Source organism: Helicoverpa armigera, chromosome 29 (genome assembly GCF_030705265.1).
Source record: "Helicoverpa armigera isolate CAAS_96S chromosome 29, ASM3070526v1, whole genome shotgun sequence".
In the NCBI taxonomy this organism is placed as follows: domain Eukaryota; kingdom Metazoa; phylum Arthropoda; class Insecta; order Lepidoptera; family Noctuidae; genus Helicoverpa; species Helicoverpa armigera.
Genome location: NC_087148.1, coordinates 1,208,183 through 1,216,510, shown reverse-complemented (window position 1 = coordinate 1,216,510; position 8,328 = coordinate 1,208,183). Strand labels below are relative to the sequence as shown.

General features: G+C 38.5%; 1 long non-coding RNA gene across 1 annotated transcript; it reads right to left on the bottom strand.

The window, feature by feature from the left end:
- Window positions 1-901: 901 nt before the first annotated feature.
- Window positions 902-2,185, bottom strand: LOC126056229 (uncharacterized). Its single transcript, XR_010277962.1, has 2 exons — window positions 1,431-2,185; window positions 902-1,075 (listed from the first exon to the last, which is right to left on the bottom strand). It is a non-coding gene; the product is annotated as an uncharacterized LOC126056229 (long non-coding RNA).
- Window positions 2,186-8,328: the final 6,143 nt, after the last annotated feature.

Here is an 8,328-nt window from a genome sequence, read left to right as displayed (position 1 = left end):
GCAACAAATTCATTTCAACGTTTTTCACCGGAAAAATCGACATTCAAGCCAGCATGGCCGGTTTGTTAGTCACCGAAGTTCAAGACACCCGATCGTCGGGTGTCTATGTAGTTGCTGGTTCTCTGAGAGACATTAATCACCTCTGTGACGAGCAACAAATTCATTTCAACGTTTTTCACCGGAAAAATCGACATTCAAGCCAGCATGGCCGGTTTGTTAGTCACCGAAGTTCAAGACACCCGATCGTCGGGTGTCTATTTAGTTGCTGGTTCCCCGATCGATGCCTAACAGTTCTGCGAAGAGCAACAAAGGCGAATGGCAGGCTTGTATGGGACTTTCGTACCGCTAATAAAATATCGTGTTTTGGGATATTTTTTGTTTTAATTGATGGGTAATATGATAGACAAGCCCTTTGTAAATTCTTAGATTTTTAGAACTTGGGAAGTAAAAGTTATAACCAATTTTGTTTTTTAAGGTTATGTACCACAGTATACCCATATAAGTTGTTTTAGCTAGGTACATAAACATTGTTATGGGTTATAATTGGTGGGTAATATGATAGGCAAGCCCTTTGTAAATTCTTAGATTTTTAGAACTTGGGAAGTAAAAGTTATAACCAGTTTTGTTTTTTAAGGTTATGTACTACAGTGTACCCATGTAAGTTGTTTTAGCTAGGTACATAAACATTGTTATGGTAATGATAAAATAAATGTTCTACCTAGCTTGTCTCTTAATCTTGGGTGTGTTTTAGGTAGGTACGTACAATTAGGTAAATAGATAGATAGATAAGGATCGTTCCCACTCAGTAGAGTGCATTTAGGAGATACCTGTCCAGCAGCGGACTGCAACAGTTTGATAATGGTCAAGTTCTCGGGTTTCGAGTGTGGTATAATAAAACAACTTTGTTTTTGTAGGAATATACATCTATTTTATTGTTCTTATAATTATTTAATCTATTCTTAGTATTATTTCATCAACATAGAAACTCATGTGCAGAAATACCCAGACCCAGAACAACTACTTGCAGATCATTCAAATATATGTTCCGTGCGGCAACATGGTCAGCAGGTGTTATCTGGAAAATATTTAAGTGATTTTGAGTATGATTCAACATTGCTTTAAATAACTATTTTAACAGTGTTACACAAACCAAGTTAGGCAAGTAAACAATACATGTAAGAGATCACTTATATGTTTGTTAATGTACAAACACAACAATGATCGTTTACAGGACAAACTGTAAATATTTTTACAACCACAACAATGTTTGTTATTTTTTCAAATAATGTTAAGATTAGTTTTAGGTACATTCATATTATTTTAGTATGAAATTGTGTAGTTTATATGGTGAGTCTACTTTTTAACACGTAAAAGTTCTCACTTCGTAACTGGCACACTCGTACGCAAAATGTTATTTAAAAACTACTTACATCTCTAGGATATGTCCACAGCCGAATAGTATTGACGATATCTTCACTCTCATCGGATAAAGCGTGCCTTCGTATTCGCGACAAGCGAACGTTGCAATTGATGCATTGCAAACTCGTCATTTTAAAGCACGTACACACACACAACACAAGTAATAAAGCGTCCTTTCGCGAAAGTACTATCAACAGATAGAGTACGGAGGAGCAGTTCCTCGACTCAACGTAAAAATGACCAGATAATTTGCTTAAATTGCTCAGATGCAGTAACAAACCACAATCCAAAACAACAGCAAAGAACTGAACAGACACTGACAGACAGAGACTAGACTCTGAAAGATATCCGTTACCTGTCAATAAAATAATTGCCAATACAAAATAAAAACATTGATGGTGAAAATAATTTATATAATTAAATTGTTAATTATTAAGATAGTATGCAATAATTATTCATTTTAAGGTATAATATGTAATTGGTTAATTATAGTTACTGTTATTTCTATGTTTAAATAATTATTTATCATTTCGAGCCTCGTGATATTTTACAAATGGCAACTTCTAAAAACAGAACTACGTTTAGTTGCGTTTAGTTTAAGATTATATTACGTTTAATTACTTGAATCTTTTAATTGGTATAATTAATTAATCCGGAGTTCTAAAAATACTACACTAACATGAAAATAAATGGCTTAGTTGCCTTAATAATTGGTACAAATTCTATAACTGAACAACGACAAAAATATGCGGTACGAAATCTGCCATTCTCCTTTATTTCCACGTTTTTCACCGGAAAAATCGACATTCAAGCCAGCATGGCCGGTTTGTTAGTCACCGAAGTTCAAGACACCCGATCGTCGGGTGTCTATTTAGTTGCTGGTTCTCTGAAAGACATTAATCACCTCTGTGACGAGCAACAAATTCATTTCCACGTTTTTCACCGGAAAAATCGACATTCAAGCCAGCATGGCCGGTTTGTTAGTCACCGAAGTTCAAGACACCCGATCGTCGGGTGTCTATTTAGTTGCTGGTTCTCTGAGAGACATTAATCACCTCTGTGACGAGCAACAAATTCATTTCCACGTTTTTCACCGGAAAAATCGATATTCAAGCCAGCATGGCCGGTTTGTTAGTCACCGAAGTTCAAGACACCCGATCGTCGGGTGTCTATTTAGTTGCTGGTTCTCTAAGTGACAAGGAACAGTTCTGTGACGAGCAACAAATTTATTTCATATTTTTTTCATGAAACAATTGACATTCAAGCACGCAAAGCAAATAAAAATTTTCTATTTGAAAAAAAAAATTTTTGCACCTCAAATTTATTTTGGTTATACAGCAACAAATTAGCAACAAATTAGCAACAAATTTGTAGTGATTTTGTTTATTTTACCTTTACTTTTATCTTATAATCCATGCCAGCTTATGGTGAAGCTAGCATTGTTGACGATTTCTCGAAATCGGCAAAAGCAAAAAAATCGATTATTTGGCAACTAATTAGCAACAAATTTTGAGCTTTTTTTTTTTAATTTTTGCCCACTTTGTACTGCCAGCTTTATAGAGCTCTTGCTCAATGCAGGTTATTGATTTCAGACTATACATATAGTCCAGGTTTCCTCAAGATGTTTTTCTTCACGTTTTTATCAGCCATTGATGTCCAATATATACTTAGAAAGTACATACAAACTTTAAAAAGTTGCATTGGTACTTGCCTGAACTGGAATCGACCCCACACCCTCATACTCGAGAGGAAAGTTCTAAAGCAGAGGTCGGTTGTCAGGTTTGTCAGTACATACCTGACATATAATACCTGATCTTTGTAATGTGCGTACTACCATTCATCTTCATACTGATTTATAAGCCAAAACAAACTATGGCCGACTCAAAGTTTGCAGTGTGCGAGTACTCTTACTTTGATAAATTGTTTTTCTGTCCGTCAGTTTCGTTATGCATTCTAAATAGACGTTAAAATATTCAGCAATTTTAACTAAAAGTTTTGCGATTTATAATACTTGAATTTAAAGAATTCATTATAATTAAGCATTTTATGTTGATGAATAATTTAATGCTTACATGCAAATAATTTACATGACTAAAAAACACATCACGTTGGTATTTTTTAGTCAGTAAGAGTCTGACCGCCCCCCAGAAGGAGAGATCATTTTACGATTTCCCATTAAAAAATGGGTATTTGGCTAGTTGAGAGAGCTCGTGGCTAAATAGTAGTCGCATGAGTCGATCACTTATAAAATAAGTATTAGGTTGCCAGAAATTGGAAAATGAAACTGAGTTGCAGGGTGCCGATAATAACGTATATTAAAATATAGCACAAACACAACGTCACAGACAGTTGACATCAACGACAGTAATTCGAACAAGCCAATACATGTGTGGCAGATTACTATTGTATGTGGCCAGAAAGGGCCACAAGGAGTATCCTTCAACACCAGATAGGCAGTCTCTTTGTGTAAAACACTGGTACCCAGCTGCATCCCTTAAGACCGAAACGGACCTAAGGGAAAAAAAAAACAAAAGTCATCTGTTCAAAGTTCTTAAAAACCTCCCACGTAAAGCCATCGTAAAAGTTACGACTCATATCAATGGAACGTTCAGACTTAAGTACGTACCTGATCAGTGGAAAGTTGCCGAAGTTATAATGATACCAAAACCTGGTAAACCACCTCACGAAACAACATCGTATAGGCCGATCTCACTGCTACCGATAATGTCAAAATTATTTGAAAAGCTTCTTTTAAAAAGACTAAAACCCATCATAGAAGAAAGAAATTTGATCCCTGACCACCAATTTGGTTTTAGGGAAAAACATTCGACTATAGATCAAGTACACAGGATTACCAACATTATTGAAAAGGCTCTAGAAGAAAAAAAAGTTTGCTCAACGATCTTCCTGGATGTAGCGCAAGCATTCGACAAGGTATGGCACAAAGGCCTTATTTACAAATTAAAAAACATGCTCCCTAAGCAATTTGCTGACATCTTAGAGTCTTATCTATCACAGCGTATGTTTAGAGTAAGACATGATGATGCATATTCAGGACTCAAACCGATAAAAGCTGGAGTACCGCAAGGAAGCGTCCTAGGTCCCGTCTTGTACTTATTGTACACTTGCGATATTCCTGAATTAGAAAACAATACCATTGCCACATTTGCAGACGACACAGCTATTATGGCCACAGGTGCCACTCAAGAAGAAGCAGTGGAAAAAGTTCAAACAGCCGTCAATATCATTTTTGACTGGACAAAAAAATGGCGTGTGAAACTAAATGAATCAAAATCTGTTCACATAGACTTCACAAACAAAAGGACAAATTACCACCCGGTAAACATAAATGGCCATGTAATACCATACGAAAATACAGCCAAATACCTAGGCATGACATTAGACGTAAAGCTTCGCTGGAAAGCTCATGTCAAAAAGAAACGCGACGAGCTAGATCTTCGCTACAAGTCGATGTACTGGCTGATAGGAAAAAAATCTTCGCTGTCAGTGCACAACAAAGTTCTTTTATATAAACAAGTCCTCATGCCTGTATCATCATCATCATCATCATCAGCCTATCGCAGTCCACTGCTGGACATAGGCCTCTCCAAGTGCACGCCACTGAGATCGATTTTCGGCTTCTCGCATCCAGCTCCTGCCAGCCGTCTTGCGCAAGTCATCACTCCACCGTGCCTGAGGACGTCCTACACTACGTTTGCCGAGGCGCGGTCTCCACTCTAGAACTCGTTTACCCCAACGGTTATCGGTTCTTCGGCTAATATGGCCAGCCCACTGCCACTTCAGCTTGCTGATTCGGTAGGCTATGTCGATGACCTTGGTTCTCTGACGGATTACCTCATTTCTGATGCGATCCCTCAGAGAAACGCCGAGCATAGCTCTTTCCATAGCCCGCTGAGCGACTTTAAACTTGTGGACCAGCCGTACCGTCAGTGTCCACGTTTCGGCTCCGTAAGTCATGACAGGTAGGACGCACTGATTGAAGACTTTTGTCTTTAGACACATGCCTGTATGGACTTATGGTATTCAGCTTTGGGGCTGTACCAAACAAAGCAATATCAAAATTATACAGCGTTTTCAAAACAAAGTACTCAGAGGAATCGTCAATGCGCCCTGGTACATTCGAAATGACGACCTTCATCGGGACCTCAAAGTAGACCTCGTCATAGATATAATTAAAAAATATGCAGAAGCCCATGAACGAAGGCTTCACCACCATGTGAACATCGAGGCTATCCAGCTCCTCGACAACACGGACATAGTGAGAAGGCTAAAAAGGACAAAACCTTTTGAGTTAACTTAGTGAAGTGTTAGTGTAAAGTAGTGAGTGCTACTCGCAAAGAACACAATAACAAAGTGCCTTCCCCTTAATAGAGACAATAAGAAAAGTGTTAATGGACACATTCTTAGTTATACTTTCCTAGCAAATTAAGACAAAATTGAATTACTTATTAGCATTAAAGCTAGATTGTAATTTTTTATGATGTTACCGTATGAGGTCACATCATATAAACAAAAACAAAAAAAAAAAAAAAATCTGTTCAAAGTAGGCTGAAAATGACCACTTTTTGAACGTCAAATTTACAAAAGACAGTCTCCAAAACGCCGCTCTTACCACTTCCTATGTGTTTTTGCTGGGACAAAGAAGTGGTGGAACAAACTCCCCAGCAACACAATTCTGTCTGTATAGTTTGAAGAACTGTATACCTACCGGTACCTAGTTGAGATTTGTTAAATTGATATCTTCTTTCTTTCTATAATATTGCCTGTCCAGTTGGCTTATCTGTCGTGTCATATTAAATGTTGCATGCTTATTAACAAGTCGTAGGTATGTTAATCTAGTTGTAATATAATAGTGTTTTATATTATCCATGTAAGTATCTACGAGTTATAATAATACATGAAGTATGTATCTATCTAGAGAGACCTACGATAGAATATATCTAAATATATTTCGGCATTTCACTTCAATGGTAATGTAGCTATTTATAAAGTACAGTCAAAAGAGAAAACTTAACAATACAAATCAAAGAAAGTAGGATGAGATATAGTTATCGGCATGAATCTTGAGCTCTGACCTTCACCTGCGCAGAAGTAATTTATTGGGTCCCTTTTGTGGCATGAAGTGAAGCGCGGGGGCGGGCTAAAGCGGTGATTGGCCCGCAGCGCATCGCGTCATAGCCGTCACTCGGGATTGGTTCTTTGCCAATAAATCACTTCTGCGCAGATGTAGGTCAGAGCTCAAGATTCGTGCCAATAACTTTACTTATTAATTTTGGTCTTCAATTTTTTAAACGACTTCCCAAAAAGGATGACTTCCTATTTGTATTTTTGAGACTTCAACCTTTGGCTTCTGACTACCCGTAACGACTGCCAAAGATGTTCAATGACAGCCGGTACCTACAGTTTAACGTGTCATCCGAAACACAGTCATTGGTGTCTAAGATATACTTAGAAAGTACATCTATCCATATCCATATTCGGTTCATTCAGACTAAAATGATTACCAATTAATAATGTTACTAACTGTACTGAAATGACGACATTAATCCCTGCCCTTTGAAAAACAATAGTTAAACAGTTAATTTATTAATTGACTTTCAACAATCAATGACGTACATACTACCGGTAGAATGTTCTATGTAAGAAAGAGATGGAGTATACACGTTTTGAATGAGAGAGAAAAGGGTAGCAGATATTTTTAAATATATTAGCGGTTTTCAATGACCTGACACTAAAAATAAATTTGATGTGTAAAAGAGATCGTGCTATGTTGTTTATAGTGCTATCTCGCTCTTATTTTGCAACAATTGACAAAAGCATTTCCTAGTAGTATGAGTAGATATAGTCCTAGTAAAACCTAGTTCCTTCTAATACTAATCTCTAATCTACTAATCTGAACCAATATTTAATAGAGAGGACCCTAAAGGCTCCGAAACTACTGAACCGATTTGAAAAATTCTTTCACTGTTGGAAGCTACACTCTTCCCGAGTAACATAGGCTATATTTTATCCCGGTACGAGCAGTAGTTTCTACGGCTAGTTATAAATGTACGAATCTATAGACTTAGGATTTTGTGGCTAAGTAACAGCAGCACGGATCGATTGAACATAAAGTCAAGTAACGCCTGACTGCGGGATTGTTCGAAAGAGATACCGCGGCCCTGGCACATGAAAGGCCTACGACGGAACACGACGGTGTTTAGTCAGTGAGAGTCTGATACTCCCTCGCCGCTGCTAACCCACAGCGGGAGGGGTCATTTGATGATTTTTGAAGTCGTTAAAAAAAAAGTCAAGTAACGCCTGGGGTCAGTCCGTGGATGGGTGACCATGTGACTATCTTGTCATAACGAGTCCTTCGTCCAGGCTTCCTTCACCTTAAACAAGTCTTTGTTGCTCAAGATACATCATAATGGCGTCCACGGCCGATTTCGGCCACGGCGGCTGTTCTCATTTAAGGAGATCAGCTAGCTGCGCAGGACATATTATAGTGCACGAGCATTTGCGCAGACACGGGTGCACTCCCTATTTCTTCACTCTCATAACCCGATGGGACGGCACGACCGGAAAGAGATCAGGCGCAGGACCGACATTTACGTGCTCTCCGATGCACGGCTGAAACAATCACCAACCTCCAGGCTCCGGGCTGCTTTGTGAAAGTCTTCTATTCTAAAACCCACAAAGCGATTTCGGCCCGACTCGGGAATCGAACCCGAGACCTCGTGCTCAGCAGCCGCACTTGCGACAGCTAGACCAACGAGGCAGTCTTGTCATAACGCGTCCCTCGTCCAGGCCTCCTCGAGATGTTTTCCTTCATCTTTAACAAGTCTTTGGTGCTCAAGATACAACGTAATTAGAGGTACAATACAAACTTAGAAAACTTGCCTGACC